The sequence below is a fragment of the Pseudophryne corroboree genome, chromosome 8, assembly GCF_028390025.1.
Source record: "Pseudophryne corroboree isolate aPseCor3 chromosome 8, aPseCor3.hap2, whole genome shotgun sequence".
Taxonomy (NCBI): domain Eukaryota; kingdom Metazoa; phylum Chordata; class Amphibia; order Anura; family Myobatrachidae; genus Pseudophryne; species Pseudophryne corroboree.
The window spans coordinates 180,716,170-180,737,255 of NC_086451.1; the positions used below are offsets into that span (position 1 = coordinate 180,716,170).

The 21,086-nt window shown below is 42.8% G+C and overlaps 2 pseudogenes; both read left to right on the forward strand.

The window, feature by feature from the left end:
- The first annotated feature begins 1,843 nt into the window (after window positions 1–1,843).
- On the forward strand, window positions 1,844–1,962 carry LOC134951755 (5S ribosomal RNA; annotated as a pseudogene).
- Window positions 1,963–6,766: 4,804 nt separating this feature from the next.
- LOC134951767 (5S ribosomal RNA) lies at window positions 6,767–6,885 on the forward strand (annotated as a pseudogene).
- The last annotated feature ends 14,201 nt before the right edge of the window (window positions 6,886–21,086 follow it).

Here is a 21,086-nt window from a genome sequence, read left to right on the forward strand (position 1 = left end):
TGGCGGGTATTGATTCACTTACCTCTAATCTGTCTGAATACGCTGATGTCTTTTTAAAACCTTATGTGAAAAACCTCCCATCTTACCTTAAGGATACCACATCGGTACTGGGCCTCCTGAAGGATATCGAGTGGAAAGATTCATACACGTGGGTAACAATAGATGTACAATCTCTATACACGTGTATTGAACACAGCAAGGGAGTAGCAGCCTGTAAAGATTTCTTGGACAAAGATGACACACTAACAATTGAACACAGGAATTTTATTTGTGACATCATGCGTTTTATTCTTCAACACAATTATTTTAAATTCCTGGATCAATTTTATCTACAGCAGTGCGGTACCGCAATGGGAACTGTTTTTGCGCCAAGTTTTGCCAATCTTTTTATGGGATGTTGGGAAAAAGTTTTTATATATGATCAACAGGTTTTTAAAAATCATTTAATCTTTTATCGAAGATATATTGATGACATTTTAATAATCTGGGATGGAGACATGGATCTTTTTAACCAATTTTTTAAACATATCTGTACTAATGACATGAATCTTGCTTTTACATCCAATATGAACAAAGAACATATTGAGTTTTTAGATTTGATTCTTATAGGGGAAAATTGAAAAATCACCACTAAAAATTATATTAAACATGTGGACACTAATAGCTATCTCCACTTCAGAAGTAACCATCTAAAGAGCTGGAAAAATAATATCCCATTTTCCCAATTCAGTAGGATCAAAAGAAATTGCAGCAAGCCAGAGGACTGTCAGACACAATTGGAATTATACACCAACAGATTCAAACAGAAAGAATACCCAGACACAATTTTAAAGAAAGCCATCACCAGAACCAACCTGATTGATAGACCACAACTGCTGGAATATAAAACAAGAGAAACAAAGAAAGACTCTACGGCTTTTATAACCACTTATAACCGGCACGAAAAATCCATTAGAGAGTCATTCAGAAACCATTGGCGGATACTGCTCATGGATCCCATCCTTAAGGAAATCCTCCCTCCTCATCCAGAGATAGTTTTTAAAAAATCAAGAAACCTGAAGGACATTCTAGCCCCTAGTATGCTGAGGAATGACCAAGAAAAAGAACACACCTGGCCCAAATGCAAGGGCTCATACAAATGTGGGCGATGCAATGTATGCCGATATCTACACCCCAATAGGAGAACGTTCACGGATATGGAGAAGAAGAAGGAATACAAGATTAAGGAATATATGAATTGCAACACTCCGTCGGTCATATATCTTCTGGAATGTAACTGTGGCAAACAGTACATAGGAAAAACCAAGAGACCTTTAAAACTAAGAATACAGGAACACGTGAGGAACATTAAAAATAAAGTGGAAACTCACGCTGTCTCCCAACATTTTACCACAACCCATAATTCCAACCCAGAAGCTCTTACGTTCAAAGCCATAGAACTGGTGAAAATGGGTGAAAGAGGAGGAGATCTTGCGAACAAACTATCACGTAGAGAAATGTACTGGATTTTCCAACTACAAACGCTACAACCAAAAGGATTCAACGATAACTATGAAATCGCCCCATTCTTATAAAATACGGTATTATCCTCCATCCATATTTTATATTACTTCAACTCCATAGTCCTACGCCTAGTCACATTTTGATCCCCTTCACAATCCCATTACCTTTCCCACTCACCCCCATCCCACTCCCTCCACAGATCACAAAGTTTCCTCCCCCCTCCCCCCCCCCCCCAACCCAAACCCCCCCCCCCCCCACCCCACTCCTACCCCACTTGTGTAGATATCAATTTTAATTAATGATAATAAGGTATAGAGTGTGAATCCGTAAGGCACAACGAAGTTACAGTCATACCACGCTGGAAATGCCCAAACACGTCTGATCTTGGAAGCCAAGCAGCGCTGGGCCTGAACAGTACCAGTAGGGGAGACCAACTGGGAAGATCAGGTACTGTACGAAATAGTAACTCATAGAGGCCTGAGAAAGGTAAAACACTCTATACATAATTTTATATTAATTTTTTATTTATTTTATTGTATATTTATATATATATATTATCACAAATAAGTTAACATCCTCACAAAAGGTTAACATAGAAATATTAATTGCAATGTTTTCACATCATCACTTGAATCCCAGTGCACAATTATTAAAACCATCCGTTTAAAAATAGCACACCTTATGCACAAGCACTTTATTAAATCACTTTATTACTGTAATTTAATTACTTGCACTAGTCTTACAATATATGAATTGGCACTTGAAAGAATAATCAAATGATTTTGGACAATCTCCTGATACTATTTATCCGTCTTTTTTTCATATACAACGATCACCATGGTTACCGGACGAGAGCTGGGCCAAATTATCTACTAAAAAATGGCCGCAAATGCATCCAAAGAATAGCTGCAATCTTATCACACATGGCCGCCGAGAGGAGACATACTGCAAAGACTCCTCAATCCCTCACATATGAAATTGCTATGCAGACTAAAGAAGTAACCTCGCAGCGCCGCGGACGCATGCGCAGACGGCAGCGGAAGTGGGGCGGAAATGACGTATCGCGGCCTCCGTCCACCGGAAGTGTGGCGGAAGAACCGTGATTACATAGAAAACGGACAATTCATAACATTGTAATACTCAAAAATCACTCAGCATCAATCGTTTTTCCCTACAAAGGACTCTAAACTGACTGTCTATATTTAGATTGCATTTGTAATGGTGTTGTTTGTACTATACATTTAATTAGATCACATGACTCCCTGTTAGGACATGACCCTCCCACCATACTAAAACAAGCTATAAATAGTCTCACAGGTTCATTCTACCCTTACCCTTTGAAGAAGTCTCATCAGACGAAACGCGTTGGGAAGCTACACCTACCTCAATTAAGATAAGGAAAAATCTTATACTTGCTCTTACTTACTTTTAAATATTCATTTAAGTGCTTTTAGTTCATTTGTGTGTTTTATTATTGTCCCATTTTTTAGAATGTTCTTTTAATTATTTTACTGATACTTTATTATTCTCTGTAAAATTTTAAACTTCATTAATAAAATATTTGTTTTATTTACATTTGGCAAATATACACTTATTATATTGACACCTAGAGTCGCTATATCCTTCATCCACCCCATTTTCTATAAATCTTAGTCAGGGAATCACCATCCCTGCATTTATTTGAAGGAACCAGCTTGACGCCCCATTAAATAGAGAGGGGAGTGTCTAAAAAATTGCCAAAAATCTAGTATCTCAACATATCTGTGTACATCACAAGTGGCGCAATATTAATCCTTGTCTTCCAAACTATTTTCGGTGATATTTTTTTATTGCGGCCTGGTGGAGGGTTACACCCTATAGAATGTTGAGGAACACAGATCGTACCAGCAAAAGGAATGTTTGGTGCCAAAAAATATTCAACGAAAGTACTGTAGGTAATGAACCAACCCATTCTGCTAATTTAGATGACTTATTTTGGGGTATTGAAAGACTTTTGACAAAAGAGGTCAAAACATGGTGGGACATCAAAGGCCTTGAGCACTACATATCAATGAATAGAATACCAAGAGGCCTCAGAATACTTAAACAACCCACATTTGGCAACCAAGAGGGAACATTTATGGAAAAATGGGACAAAATACTACACACATGTTCTATAGACTTAATGAAACTCCTAATTGATGAAAAGAAACAATCCCTCTCATCCTTAGAGACTGACATTAAATTGAAGGAGAGAGATCTTGAACAGTTTAAAGATAAGGAGGACTATAAAATTAACGAGTCTGTATTACACAAGAAGATGGAGCACATAGAAGAGGAGGTGATTAAGGGAAAAGAAAAAAAGTTCCAAAGGGACAAAAATGACTATGAACAAGGGAGAGTCAAAAATTGGAGTAGATTCAACACCAATAAACAATCAGACCAGAGGACGGACAGAGGAAATTGGAGAACTGTCACTTCAAGAACTAATACTACATTAAACAGCAATGCAAACACTCCTAACAGCAATGTGAAAACATCCAACAGATTTTCTGCACTACAGAGACATGGCTCAAGCAGTGACCAGGATTTTTTATCCAAAAGAACAGGAGCAAGACCAAAGCACAATATAAAGAACACAATGAGAGAAGACATACATCATGCATCGCCCCTCAAAAGAAGGTTTACAGAAGAAGAGGATCCCGAGGAGGCAGGAGGGAGGGAAAACAAAAAAAGAACAGTATGACAACAAATCCAAGCGAAAAGGGGATATTCAACCTTTCCCAACATGTACTAACAAAACCAGAAGTGTCATTGTTAGTAAAAGGACTTTCATTCGCACCAACAGAAGGCCTGAATAAATTCAACACCTTCATAGACCTAAACAAATATGTCAGGAAGCTAACACTTAAAAGACATTTTCTACGAAAAGAGGATGCGGTTATAGCAAATTATGAGAGCCGCTCAAAATCAGGCCTGAAACCAACCTCTAAGTTTTACCCCTTAGAATCTAAGGGAAGTAATATTAGTATGTTTTACGAACTAGTGAAAAAGGACCTATGCGACATTGACCAGGGAGCAATCAAAGAGAAGAATCTTAATAACAGAGAAAGTGAAGCCCTAAAGAATTTACAGAAAAACAAAGGGATAATCATAAAACAAGCTGATAAAGGGGGGGGGCTGGTCATCATGGATCGGATAAAATATATTGCAGAAGCTGAAAGACTCTTATCAGATGAAGAATCGTACAGAAAACTTCCCAAAGATCCAAAGGATGACTACATCGAAGAACTGAGGACACTTTTATTGCATGGTTTTAGAACAGGAATTATTACCAAAGATGAATACCAGTTTTTAATGAGGTCAGACCCCACTACCCCCATATTTTACTTTTTACCGAAAATTCATAAGAGCTTGGAAAACCCGCCAGGAAGACCGATAGTGGCGGGTATTGATTCACTTACCTCTAATCTGTCTGAATACGCTGATGTCTTTTTAAAACCTTATGTGAAAAACCTCCCATCTTACCTTAAGGATACCACATCGGTACTGGGCCTCCTGAAGGATATCGAGTGGAAAGATTCATACACGTGGGTAACAATAGATGTACAATCTCTATACACGTGTATTGAACACAGCAAGGGAGTAGCAGCCTGTAAAGATTTCTTGGACAAAGATGACACACTAACAATTGAACACAGGAATTTTATTTGTGACATCATGCGTTTTATTCTTCAACACAATTATTTTAAATTCCTGGATCAATTTTATCTACAGCAGTGCGGTACCGCAATGGGAACTATTTTTGCGCCAAGTTTTGCCAATCTTTTTATGGGATGTTGGGAAAAAGTTTTTATATATGATCAACAGGTTTTTAAAAATCATTTAATCTTTTATCGAAGATATATTGATGACATTTTAATAATCTGGGATGGAGACATGGATCTTTTTAACCAATTTTTTAAACATATCTGTACTAATGACATGAATCTTGCTTTTACATCCAATATGAACAAAGAACATATTGAGTTTTTAGATTTGATTCTTATAGGGGAAAATGGAAAAATCACCACTAAAAATTATATTAAACATGTGGACACTAATAGCTATCTCCACTTCAGAAGTAACCATCTAAAGAGCTGGAAAAATAATATCCCATTTTCCCAATTCAGTAGGATCAAAAGAAATTGCAGCAAGCCAGAGGACTGTCAGACACAATTGGAATTATACACCAACAGATTCAAACAGAAAGAATACCCAGACACAATTTTAAAGAAAGCCATCACCAGAACCAACCTGATTGATAGACCACAACTGCTGGAATATAAAACAAGAGAAACAAAGAAAGACTCTACGGCTTTTATAACCACTTATAACCGGCACGAAAAATCCATTAGAGAGTCATTCAGAAACCATTGGCGGATACTGCTCATGGATCCCATCCTTAAGGAAATCCTCCCTCCTCATCCAGAGATAGTTTTTAAAAAATCAAGAAACCTGAAGGACATTCTAGCCCCTAGTATGCTGAGGAATGACCAAGAAAAAGAACACACCTGGCCCAAATGCAAGGGCTCATACAAATGTGGGCGATGCAATGTATGCCGATATCTACACCCCAATAGGAGAACGTTCACGGATATGGAGAAGAAGAAGGAATACAAGATTAAGGAATATATGAATTGCAACACTCCGTCGGTCATATATCTTCTGGAATGTAACTGTGGCAAACAGTACATAGGAAAAACCAAGAGACCTTTAAAACTAAGAATACAGGAACACGTGAGGAACATTAAAAATAAAGTGGAAACTCACGCTGTCTCCCAACATTTTACCACAACCCATAATTCCAACCCAGAAGCTCTTACGTTCAAAGCCATAGAACTGGTGAAAATGGGTGAAAGAGGAGGAGATCTTGCGAACAAACTATCACGTAGAGAAATGTACTGGATTTTCCAACTACAAACGCTACAACCAAAAGGATTCAACGATAACTATGAAATCGCCCCATTCTTATAAAATACGGTATTATCCTCCATCCATATTTTATATTACTTCAACTCCATAGTCCTACGCCTAGTCACATTTTGATCCCCTTCACAATCCCATTACCTTTCCCACTCACCCCCATCCCACTCCCTCCACAGATCACAAAGTTTCCTCCCCCCTCCCCCCCCCCCCAACCCAAACCCCCCCCCCCCCCACCCCACTCCTACCCCACTTGTGTAGATATCAATTTTAATTAATGATAATAAGGTATAGAGTGTGAATCCGTAAGGCACAACGAAGTTACAGTCATACCACGCTGGAAATGCCCAAACACGTCTGATCTTGGAAGCCAAGCAGCGCTGGGCCTGAACAGTACCAGTAGGGGAGACCAACTGGGAAGATCAGGTACTGTACGAAATAGTAACTCATAGAGGCCTGAGAAAGGTAAAACACTCTATACATAATTTTATATTAATTTTTTATTTATTTTATTGTATATTTATATATATATATTATCACAAATAAGTTAACATCCTCACAAAAGGTTAACATAGAAATATTAATTGCAATGTTTTCACATCATCACTTGAATCCCAGTGCACAATTATTAAAACCATCCGTTTAAAAATAGCACACCTTATGCACAAGCACTTTATTAAATCACTTTATTACTGTAATTTAATTACTTGCACTAGTCTTACAATATATGAATTGGCACTTGAAAGAATAATCAAATGATTTTGGACAATCTCCTGATACTATTTATCCGTCTTTTTTTCATATACAACGATCACCATGGTTACCGGACGAGAGCTGGGCCAAATTATCTACTAAAAAATGGCCGCAAATGCATCCAAAGAATAGCTGCAATCTTATCACACATGGCCGCCGAGAGGAGACATACTGCAAAGACTCCTCAATCCCTCACATATGAAATTGCTATGCAGACTAAAGAAGTAACCTCGCAGCGCCGCGGACGCATGCGCAGACGGCAGCGGAAGTGGGGCGGAAATGACGTATCGCGGCCTCCGTCCACCGGAAGTGTGGCGGAAGAACCGTGATTACATAGAAAACGGACAATTCATAACATTGTAATACTCAAAAATCACTCAGCATCAATCGTTTTTCCCTACAAAGGACTCTAAACTGACTGTCTATATTTAGATTGCATTTGTAATGGTGTTGTTTGTACTATACATTTAATTAGATCACATGACTCCCTGTTAGGACATGACCCTCCCACCATACTAAAACAAGCTATAAATAGTCTCACAGGTTCATTCTACCCTTACCCTTTGAAGAAGTCTCATCAGACGAAACGCGTTGGGAAGCTACACCTACCTCAATTAAGATAAGGAAAAATCTTATACTTGCTCTTACTTACTTTTAAATATTCATTTAAGTGCTTTTAGTTCATTTGTGTGTTTTATTATTGTCCCATTTTTTAGAATGTTCTTTTAATTATTTTACTGATACTTTATTATTCTCTGTAAAATTTTAAACTTCATTAATAAAATATTTGTTTTATTTACATTTGGCAAATATACACTTATTATATTGACACCTAGAGTCGCTATATCCTTCATCCACCCCATTTTCTATAAATCTTAGTCAGGGAATCACCATCCCTGCATTTATTTGAAGGAACCAGCTTGACGCCCCATTAAATAGAGAGGGGAGTGTCTAAAAAATTGCCAAAAATCTAGTATCTCAACATATCTGTGTACATCACAAGTGGCGCAATATTAATCCTTGTCTTCCAAAATATAGATATATATATATATATAAATACAAAAATAAATAAATAAAAATAAATAAAATACGGTGCATATGGTGGGAGTTAGGGGAGCACAGTAAAGAACTTATCGAAGGGGGCTGGAGCACACTCAGGAACATACAAGATGGTGAAGTACACTTTAACTCACAGATGGGGGCCCCCACACTGCCCCAAACATTGACCCCCGGTGTTTTATCATGACTGTTTTTGGGAGGAGGATCAGCATTGCGGACGTGATGTACTACGCTGCAACGCTTCTGGTAAGGGATGTGGTAGCAGGGTGCTGGTGGCAGCAGGTATGTGGTTGGTGGGTTATTTTTAATGGTTAAGGAAAAATACAGATTTGGAGAACATTAAAAAGCATATAAAAAAGGGTTAGCACAATACAGAACATGGGAGGGGAGACAGCACAATAAAGAAAATATAGATGAGGGAGCACTATACAGGACATATTGGTGGGGCACATACAGTTATAGAAACATATAGACATAGAGGGGCGCAAACAGACATAACGTGCTACATACGGACATAGAGGAGCACAAACAGACAGACACATATGGACATACAGGGGCACATACAGACATAGGCACATACGGACATACAGGAGCACATACAGACATAGGCACATACGGACATACAGGAGCACATACAGACATAGGCATATACGGACATACAGGAGCACATACGGACATAGGCACATACGGACATACAGGAGCACATACAGACATAGGCACATACGGACATACAGGAGCACATACGGACTTAGGCACATTCGCACATACAGGAGCACATACGGACATAGGCACATACGGACATACAGGAGCACATACAGACATAGGCACATACGGACATACAGGAGCACATACGGACATACAGGAGCACATACGGACATAGGCACATACGGACATACAGGAGCACATACGGACATACAGGAGCACATACGAACATACAGGAGCACATACAGACATAGGCATATACGGACATACAGGAGCACATACAGACATAGGCACATACGGACATACAGGAGCACATAGGCACATACGGACATACAGGAGCACATACAGACATAGGCATATACGGACATACAGGAGCACATACAGACATAGGCACATACGGACATACAGGAGCACATACGGACATAGGCACATACGGACATACAGGAGCACATACGGACATACAGGAGCACATACGGACATAGGCACATACGGACATACAGGAGCACATACGGACATACAGGAGCACATACGAACATACAGGAGCACATACAGACATAGGCATATACGGACATACAGGAGCACATACAGACATAGGCACATACGGACATACAGGAGCACATACGGACATAGGCACATACGGACATACAGGAGCACATACGGACATACAGGAGCACATACAGACATACAGGAGCACATACAGACATAGGCACATACGGACATACAGGAGCACATACGGACATAGGCACATACGGACATACAGGAGCACATACGGACATACAGGAGCACATACGGACATAGGCACATACGGACATACAGGAGCACATACGGACATACAGGAGCACATACGAACATACAGGAGCACATACAGACATAGGCATATACGGACATACAGGAGCACATACAGACATAGGCACATACGGACATACAGGAGCACATACGGACATAGGCACATACGGACATACAGGAGCACATACGGACATACAGGAGCACATACGGACATACAGGAGCACATACAGACATACAGGAGCACATACAGACATAGGCACATACGGACATACAGGAGCACATACGGACATACAGGAGCACATACAGACATAGGCATATACGAACATACAGGAGCACATACAGACATACAGGAGCACATACAGACATAGGCACATACGGACATACAGGAGCACATACGGACATACAGGAGCACATACGGACATACAGGAGCACATACAGACATAGGCACATACGGACATACAGGGGCACATACAGACATAGGCACATACGGACATACAGGAGCACATACGGACATACAGGAGCACATACGGACATACAGGAGCACATACAGACATAGGCATATACGGACATACAGGAGCACATACAGACATAGGCACATACGGACATACAGGAGCACATACAGACATAGGCATATACGGACACACAGGAGCACATACAGACATAGGCACATACGGACATACAGGAGCACATACAGACATAGGCATATACAGACATACAGGAGCACATACGGACATAGGCACATACGGACATACAGGAGCACATACAGACATAGGCATATACAGACATACAGGAGCCCATACAGACATAGGCATATACGGACATACAGGAGCACATATACAGACATAGGTATATACGGACATAGAGGAGCACATACGGACATAGGCACATACGGACATACAGGAGCACATACAGACATAGGCACATACGGACATACAGGAGCACATACAGACATAGGCACATACGGACATACAGGAGCACATACGGACATAGGCACATACAGACATAGAGCAGCACATACAGACATAGGCACATACAAACATAGCGTGCCACTCTCTCCCTGGCGTCACACTCTTCCTGTCGCCCTCTCCCTGGCGTCACCCACTCCCTGTCACCCACAGCTGTCATCCTCTCTCTGGCGTCACGCTCTTCCTGTCACCCACTGCTGGCTATTTTGTTGTCCAGGACTTCTATTAACTTAATTAACTTCTATTAACTTAATATCGCCACACCCACGCACCGTAAGTTAACCGTAAGTTAATGGAAGCCTTGGACAACAAAATTGCATTCATGTTCTCCTCCCACTCCCTCCCCAGTCCCAAACACAATTTTTTTCTTCTATAAAAATGTACAATATATTAGCAGGCTATGTTTGATAAGCAGGCAGGCTGCGGGCATTGGTGGCGGCATCGGACTGAGATGCGAATTAGTGGTGGAGGGTCGGGGCAGATGATGGTGGGTGAGTTTGTAAGTCGTTGGCGGTGACGGGGTAGCGGGCATCAGCTCAGGGGCAGTAGCGGGCTTTGGCTCAGCGGCGGTAGGGGTCGTCGGCGGGATTCGGCGGACATTATGGCTGCAGTGCCTCACCAGCCACTGACCTCACCGCACGCCACTGGGACACTATGATTCATGACTTTATTGATTACGTTCCTCCTATGTTCCATGAATCTCATTTTATGGGGTCTAGTTGTCCTTCCCACGTATTTCATATTACAACCACATAAAAGTAGATAAATGACCCAACTCGAGTCACAAGTAATGAAACTCGTGATGGTGTACTCTTTCTCTACCAGATCTGGGGGCAAAGTAAGTGTTTTGTTCACTGTATGTCGACATGTGGTACATTTTGTTTTGCCGCATTTAAAGAAACCTTTTTGCTTTGTTGATAACCATATTAATGGTCTCGTTTTTTCCTGTTCTCTTACAGGTTTCATATAACTAGGGGCAAGAATAGTTTTCAATGCTTTATTTTTCTTAAAGGTGAATTTTGGATCGGTAGGAATGCAATCTCTTAATAATGTATCGTATCTCAATACATTATAATTTCTCTTTATTATACGTTTGATTTCCCCCGATTAGTTATTATAAGTAGATATAAATGATATATCCTTCTCATTACTTATTGATTCTTGTTTGGATTTCGAGCCCAATAACTCACATCGATCCATCAATAGAACCTCATCAAACGCCTTTTTTAGTAGTGATTCGGGGTAGCCTCTAGCCTCAGAGGTTTCCCACATGACCTTTGCTTGTGCCTCAAATAGACTATCAGACGAACAAATACGTCTAATACGCATAAATTGTCCTTTCGGGATGTTGGATTTCCATGGCATATGATGGGCACTTTTGTAATGTAAATAGGCTCCACTTCCTACATCATTAATATGATTAGAGGTTTGGATATGCTCTCCTATCACATTGAGGGTCACATCCAGAAAGGTAATTTTAGAAGGATGATAGGTGTGAGTAAAATTCAAATTAAACATGTTAGTGTTGAGATAAAAGACAAAATTCAAAGCTGTGGTTAGATCCCCATCCCAAATAAAAAATAGATTGTCTATGTAGCAGCCATAGAGGACCAGGTTCCCCGCGAACCCCCCCCCCCCCCCCACACGAGCTGGTCCTCGACCATGCCCATGTAGAGGTTGGCGTAGCTCGTTGCGTACCTGGTCCCCATGGCCGTGCCCATGACTTGTAGATAAAATGTGTCCGAAAAAAGAAAAAAATTGTGCTGGAGAATGAACATGATAGAGTCCAACAGAAAGTCCCTGTGTCTCTCCGTGAGGTCACCATCTGCAATCAGCCGTTCTTTGACTGCATGCAGGCCCAATGAATGCGGAATATTTGTGTATAAGCTCTGTACATCTAATGTCAAAAAGGCATAAAATGGTTGCCAGATTATGAGTCGTAAAAAGTGTGTCGTGTCACGTATGTGAGACCTCAATGAAGAGACACGGGGCTGGAGGAAACTACATACGCAGAAAGATTGGAGGATAAAGAATTAACACCTGAAATAATGGGGGTAAATTTACTAAGATGGGAGTTCTATTTAAGATGGGATGTTGCCCATAGCAACCAATCAGATTCCAGGTATTATCTTCTAGAAGGTGCTAAATAAATGAGAAGTAGAATCTGATTGGTTGCTATGGGCAACATCCCATCTTAAATAGAGCTCCCATCTTAGTAAATTTACTAGAGATGAGCGGGTTCGGTTTCTCTGAATCCGAACCCGCCAGAACTTCATGTTTTTTTTCACGGGTCCGAGCGACTCGGATCTTCCCGCCTTGCTCGGTTAACCCGAGCGCGCCCGAACGTCATCATGACGCTGTCGGATTCTCGCGAGGCTCGGATTCTATCGCGAGACTCGGATTCTATATAAGGAGCCGCGCGTCGCCGCCATTTTCACACGTGCATTGAGATTGATAGGGAGAGGACGTGGCTGGCGTCCTCTCCGTTTAGAATTAGAATAGATTAGAGAGACACTTGATTTACTAATTTTGGGGAGCATTAGGAGTACTCAGTAGTGTACAGTGCAGAGTTTTGCTGATAGTGACCAGTGACCACCACTTTTATTTATAATCCGTTCTCTGCCTGAAAAAAGCGATACACAGCACACAGTGACTCAGTCACATACCATATCTGTGTGCACTGCTCAGGCTCAGGCCAGTGTGCTGCATCATCTATATATATTATATATCTGTCTGACTGCTCAGCTCACACAGCTTATAATTGTGGGGGAGACTGGGGAGCACTACTGCAGTGCCAGTTATAGGTTATAGCAGGAGCCAGGAGTACATAATATTATATTAAAATTAAACAGTGCACACTTTTGCTGCAGGAGTGCCACTGCCAGTGTGACTAGTGACCAGTGACCTGACCACCAGTATATAATATTAGTAGTATACTATCTCTTTATCAACCAGTCTATATTAGCAGCAGACACAGTACAGTGCGGTAGTTCACGGCTGTGGCTACCTCTGTGTCGGCACTCGGCAGCCCGTCCATAATTGTATATACCAGTGACCTAACCGTGGTTTTTTTTTCTTTCTTTATACATACATACTAGTTACGAGTATACTATCTCTTTATCAACCAGTCTATATATTAGCAGCAGACACAGTACAGTGCGGTAGTTCACGGCTGTGGCTACCTCTGTGTCGGCACTCGGCAGCCCGTCCATAATTGTATATACCACCTAACCGTGGTTTTTTTTTCTTTCTTTATACATACATACTAGTTACGAGTATACTATCTCTTTATCAACCAGTCTATATATTAGCAGCAGACACAGTACAGTGCGGTAGTTCACGGCTGTGGCTACCTCTGTGTCGGCACTCGGCAGCCCGTCCATAATTGTATATACCACCTAACCGTGGTTTTTTTTTCTTTCTTTATACATACATACTAGTTACGAGTATACTATCTCTTTATCAACCAGTCTATGTATTAGCAGCAGACACAGTACAGTGCGGTAGTTCACGGCTGTGGCTACCTCTGTGTCGGCACTCGGCAGCCCGTCCATAATTGTATATACCACCTAACCGTGGTTTTTTTTTCTTTCTTTATACATACATACTAGTTACGAGTATACTATCTCTTTATCAACCAGTCTATATATTAGCAGCAGACACAGTACAGTGCGGTAGTTCACGGCTGTGGCTACCTCTGTGTCGGCACTCGGCAGCCCGTCCATAATTGTATATACCACCTAACCGTGGTTTTTTTTTCTTTCTTTATACATACATACTAGTTACGAGTATACTATCTCTTTATCAACCAGTCTATATATTAGCAGCAGACACAGTACAGTGCGGTAGTTCACGGCTGTGGCTACCTCTGTGTCGGCACTCGGCAGCCCGTCCATAATTGTATATACCACCTAACCGTGGTTTTTTTTTCTTTCTTTATACATACATACTAGTTACGAGTATACTATCTCTTTATCAACCAGTCTATATATTAGCAGCAGACACAGTACAGTGCGGTAGTTCACGGCTGTGGCTACCTCTGTGTCGGCACTCGGCAGCCCGTCCATAATTGTATATACCACCTAACCGTGGTTTTTTTTTCTTTCTTTATACATACATACTAGTTACGAGTATACTATCTCTTTATCAACCAGTCTATATATTAGCAGCAGACACAGTACAGTGCGGTAGTTCACGGCTGTGGCTACCTCTGTGTCGGCACTCGGCAGCCCGTCCATAATTGTATATACCACCTAACCGTGGTTTTTTTTTCTTTCTTTATACATACATACTAGTTACGAGTATACTATCTCTTTATCAACCAGTCTATATATTAGCAGCAGACACAGTACAGTGCGGTAGTTCACGGCTGTGGCTACCTCTGTGTCGGCACTCGGCAGCCCGTCCATAATTGTATATACCACCTAACCGTGGTTTTTTTTTCTTTCTTTATACATACATACTAGTTACGAGTATACTATCTCTTTATCAACCAGTCTATATATTAGCAGCAGACACAGTACAGTGCGGTAGTTCACGGCTGTGGCTACCTCTGTGTCGGCACTCGGCAGCCCGTCCATAATTGTATATACCACCTAACCGTGTTTTTTTTTTCTTTCTTTATACATACATACTAGTTACGAGTATACTATCTCTTTATCAACCAGTCTATATATTAGCAGCAGACACAGTACAGTGCGGTAGTTCACGGCTGTGGCTACCTCTGTGTCGGCACTCGGCAGCCCGTCCATAATTGTATACTAGTATCCAATCCATCCATCTCCATTGTTTACCTGAGGTGCCTTTTAGTTGTGCCTATTAAAATATGGAGAACAAAAATGTTGAGGTTCCAAAATTAGGGAAAGATCAAGATCCACTTCCACCTCGTGCTGAAGCTGCTGCCACTAGTCATGGCCGAGACGATGAAATGCCAGCAACGTCGTCTGCCAAGGCCGATGCCCAATGGCATAGTACAGAGCATGTCAAAACCAAAACACCAAATATCAGTAAAAAAAGGACTCCAAAACCTAAAATAAAATTGTCGGAGGAGAAGCGTAAACTTGCCAATATGCCATTTACCACACGGAGTGGCAAGGAACGGCTGAGGCCCTGGCCTATGTTCATGGCTAGTGGTTCAGCTTCACATGAGGATGGAAGCACTCAGCCTCTCGCTAGAAAACTGAAAAGACTCAAGCTGGCAAAAGGCAAAGCACCGCAAAGAACTGTGCGTTCTTTGAAATCCCAAATCCACAAGGAGAGTCCAATTGTGTCGGTTGCGATGCCTGACCTTCCCAACACTGGACGTGAAGAGCATGCGCCTTCCACCATTTGCACGCCCCCTGCAAGTGCTGGAAGGAGCACCCGCAGTCCAGTTCCTGATAGTCAGATTGAAGATGTCAGTGTTGAAGTACACCAGGATGAGGAGGATATGGGTGTTGCTGGCGCTGGGGAGGAAATTGACCAGGAGGATTCTGATGGTGAGGTGGTTTGTTTAAGTCAGGCACCCGGGGAGACACCTGTTGTCCGTGGGAGGAATATGGCCGTTGACATGCCAGGTGAAAATACCAAAAAAATCAGCTCTTCGGTGTGGAGGTATTTCACCAGAAATGCGGACAACAGGTGTCAAGCCGTGTGTTCCCTTTGTCAAGCTGTAATAAGTAGGGGTAAGGACGTTAACCACCTCGGAACATCCTCCCTTATACGTCACCTGCAGCGCATTCATAATAAGTCAGTGACAAGTTCAAAAACTTTGGGTGACAGCGGAAGCAGTCCACTGACCAGTAAATCCCTTCCTCTTGTAACCAAGCTCACGCAAACCACCCCACCAACTCCCTCAGTGTCAATTTCCTCCTTCCCCAGGAATGCCAATAGTCCTGCAGGCCATGTCACTGGCAATTCTGACGAGTCCTCTCCTGCCTGGGATTCCTCCGATGCATCCTTGCGTGTAACGCCTACTGCTGCTGGCGCTGCTGTTGTTGCCGCTGGGAGTCGATGGTCATCCCAGAGGGGAAGTCGTAAGCCCACTTGTACTACTTCCAGTAAGCAATTGACTGTTCAACAGTCCTTTGCGAGGAAGATGAAATATCACAGCAGTCATCCTACTGCAAAGCGGATAACTGAGGCCTTGGCATCCTGGGTGGTGAGAAACGTGGTTCCGGTATCCATCATTACTGCAGAGCCAACTAGAGACTTGTTGGAGGTACTGTGTCCCCGGTACCAAATACCATCTAGGTTCCATTTCTCTAGGCAGGCGATACCGAAAATGTACACAGACCTCAGAAAAAGAGTCACCAGTGTCCTAAAAAATGCAGCTGTACCCAATGTCCACTTAACCACGGACATGTGGACAAGTGGAGCAGGGCAGGGTCAGGACTATATGACTGTGACAGCCCACTGGGTAGATGTATGGACTCCCGCCGCAAGAACAGCAGCGGCGGCACCAGTAGCAGCATCTCGCAAACGCCAACTCTTTCCTAGGCAGGCTACGCTTTGTATCACCGCTTTCCAGAATACGCACACAGCTGAAAACCTCTTACGGCAACTGAGGAAGATCATCGCGGAATGGCTTACCCCAATTGGACTCTCCTGTGGATTTGTGGCATCGGACAACGCCAGCAATATTGTGTGTGCATTAAATCTGGGCCAATTCCAGCACGTCCCATGTTTTGCACATACCTTGAATTTGGTGGTGCAGAATTTTTTAAAAAACGACAGGGGCGTGCAAGAGATGCTGTCGGTGGCCAGAAGAATTGCGGGACACTTTCGGCGTACAGGCACCACGTACAGAAAACTGGAGCACCACCAAAAACTACTGAACCTGCCCTGCCATCATCTGAAGCAAGAAGTGGTAACGAGGTGGAATTCAACCCTCTATATGCTTCAGAGGTTGGAGGAGCAGCAAAAGGCCATTCAAGCCTATACAATTGAGCACGATATAGTAGGTGGAATGCACCTGTCTCAAGTGCAGTGGAGAATGATTTCAACGTTGTGCAAGGTTCTGATGCCCTTTGAACTTGCCACACGTGAAGTCAGTTCAGACACTGCCAGCCTGAGTCAGGTCATTCCCCTCATCAGGCTTTTGCAGAAGAAGCTGGAGGCATTGAAGAAGGAGCTAAAAGGGAGCGATTCCGCTAGGCATGTGGGACTTGTGGATGCAGCCCTTAATTCGCTTAACAAGGATTCACGGGTGGTCAATCTGTTGAAATCAGAGCACTACATTTTGGCCACCGTGCTCGATCCTAGATTTAAAGCCTACCTTGGATCTCTCTTTCCGGCAGACACAGGTCTGCTGGGGTTGAAAGACCTGCTGGTGACAAAATTGTCAAGTCAAGCGGAACGCGACCTGTCAACATCTCCTCCTTCACATTCTCCCGCAACTGGGGGTGCGAGGAAAAGGCTCAGAATTCCGAGCCCACCCGCTGGCGGTGATGCAGGGCAGTCTGGAGCGACTGCTGATGCTGACATCTGGTCCGGACTGAAGGACCTGACAACGATTACGGACATGTCGTCTACTGTCACTGCATATGATTCTCTCAACATTGATAGAATGGTGGAGGATTATATGAGTGACCGCATCCAAGTAGGCACGTCACACAGTCCGTACTTATACTGGCAGGAAAAAGAGGCAATTTGGAGGCACTTGCACAAACTGGCTTTATTCTACCTAAGTTGCCCTCCCACAAGTGTGTACTCCGAAAGAGTGTTTAGTGCCGCCGCTCACCTTGTCAGCAATCGGCGTACGAGGTTACATCCAGAAAATGTGGAGAAGATGATGTTCATTAAAATGAATTATAATCAATTCCTCCGCGGAGACACTGACCAGCAGCAATTGCCTCCACAAAGTACACAGGGAGCTGAGATGGTGGATTCCAGTGGGGACGAATTGATAATCTGTGAGGAGGGGGATGTACACGGTGATATATCGGAGGGTGAAGATGAGGTGGACATCTTGCCTCTGTAGAGCCAGTTTGTGCAAGGAGAGATTAATTGCTTCTTTTTTGGGGGGGGTCCAAACCAACCCGTCATATCAGTCACAGTCGTGTGGCAGACCCTGTCACTGAAATGATGGGTTGGTTAAAGTGTGCATGTCCTGTTTTGTTTATACAACATAAGGGTGGGTGGGAGGGCCCAAGGACAATTCCATCTTGCACCTCTTTTTTCTTTTCTTTTTCTTTGCATCATGTGCTGATTGGGGAGGGTTTTTTGGAAGGGACATCCTGCGTGACACTGCAGTGCCACTCCTAGATGGGCCCGGTGTTTGTGTCGGCCACTAGGGTCGCTAATCTTACTCACACAGTCAGCTACCTCATTGCGCCTCTTTTTTTCTTTGCGTCATGTGCTGTTTGGGGAGGGTTTTTTGGAAGGGACATCCTGCGTGACACTGCAGTGCCACTCCTAGATGGGCCCGGTGTTTGTGTCGGCCACTAGGGTCGCTAATCTTACTCACACAGTCAGATACCTCATTGCGCCTCTTTTTTTCTTTGCGTCATGTGCTGTTTGGGGAGGGTTTTTTGGAAGGGACATCCTGCGTGACACTGCAGTGCCACTCCTAGATGTGCCCGGTGTTTGTGTCGGCCACTAGGGTCGCTAATCTTACTCACACAGCTACCTCATTGCGCCTCTTTTTTTCTTTGCGTCATGTGCTGTTTGGGGAGGGTTTTTTGGAAGGGCCATCCTGCGTGACACTGCAGTGCCACTCCTAGATGGGCCCGGTGTTTGTGTCGGCCACTAGGGTCGCTAATCTTACTCACACAGCTACCTCATTGCGCCTCTTTTTTTCTTTGCGTCATGTGCTGTTTGGGGAGGGTTTTTTGGAAGGGCCATCCTGCGTGACACTGCAGTGCCACTCCTAGATGGGCCCGGTGTTTGTGTCGGCCACTAGGGTCGCTAATCTTACTCACACAGCTACCTCATTGCGCCTCTTTTTTTCTTTGCGTCATGTGCTGTTTGGGGAGGGTTTTTTGGAAGGGCCATCCTGCGTGACACTGCAGTGCCACTCCTAGATGGGCCCGGTGTTTGTGTCGGCCACTAGGGTCGCTAATCTTACTCACACAGCTACCTCATTGCGCCTCTTTTTTTCTTTGCGTCATGTGCTGTTTGGGGAGGGTTTTTTGGAAGGGACATCCTGCGTGACACTGCAGTGCCACTCCTAGATGGGCCCGGTGTTTGTGTCGGCCACTAGGGTCGCTTATCTTACTCACACAGCGACCTCGGTGCAAATTTTAGGACTAAAAATAATATTGTGACGTGTGAGGTATTCAGAATAGACTGAAAATGAGTGTAAATTATGGTTTTTGAGGTTAATAATACTTTGGGATCAAAATGACCCCCAAATTCTATGATTTAAGCTGTTTTTTAGTGTTTTTGGAAAAAAACACCCGAATCCAAAACACACCCGAATCCGACAAAAAAAATTCGGTGAGGTTTTGCCAAAACGCGTTCGAACCCAAAACACGGCCGCGGAACCGAACCCAAAACCAAAACACAAAACCCGAAAAATTTCAGGCGCTCATCTCTAAAATTTACCCCAGGGTTCTAAAATTATCCAGTGTTACTCTATAAAAACACTCAATTCTACTACTTTTAGAGGTGATGGGAAAAAAATCCGATTTCAATTTGAAGGCTTTTCTATTTACATCAAATTATTTTTCCTGAGTGGGCATGATCTCATTCATAGGGCTCTCCTGTTGTAGCTCCTCTAACATTGACAATAGCGGTTCATCTGTTTCATCCAATAAAATGGGTGAGAGGTTGTCATCAATTTTGTTTAGTTTTCTCTGGGCGAAAAATCTCTTTCTACATAATGTTCTTATGAACCTGTTAAGGTCCACAAACAGTTCAAAAAGGTTAGGTTCTGCTGAAGGTATTTTAGTCCTTTAGTCAGGAGGGAAATTTCACTCTCATTAAGAATCTTATTAGAAAGATTAAATATACCAGTGGGGCCAGATGTGGTCTTTCTGTCCCTTATTAGTTTCTTGTATTTCTCCTTTTTCCCTCCTCTGCATCCTCTGCGCTTGGGTTTCTGTTTCTTTTGGGAGTTTGGGGTGGATATAGTCTGTTGTCCTGTCGATTCCTGCGGTGTCTTCTAAAAAAGATTCGCTGGAATAATGTGCCCCTTGTCTAACATCTGTTTTTGGACGGGCCCCTATTTGCCTCTCACCATTTTTATTTAGAGGAGACTGCTGACCATTCTTTCTTTTATCCCTACTGTTTTCCCTTTCTTTCTGTCTCCAGTGATCAGAGAGGACTCTCTGTCTCATCTGTGGACATCTAGAGGGATATGGATGGTCACCTTTGTTTCTTAATCCTGACTCAGTGGGTTTTCTGGTGTCTAAATTGTTTGGGATGTATCTCTCTATGTGGTTTATCATTGGT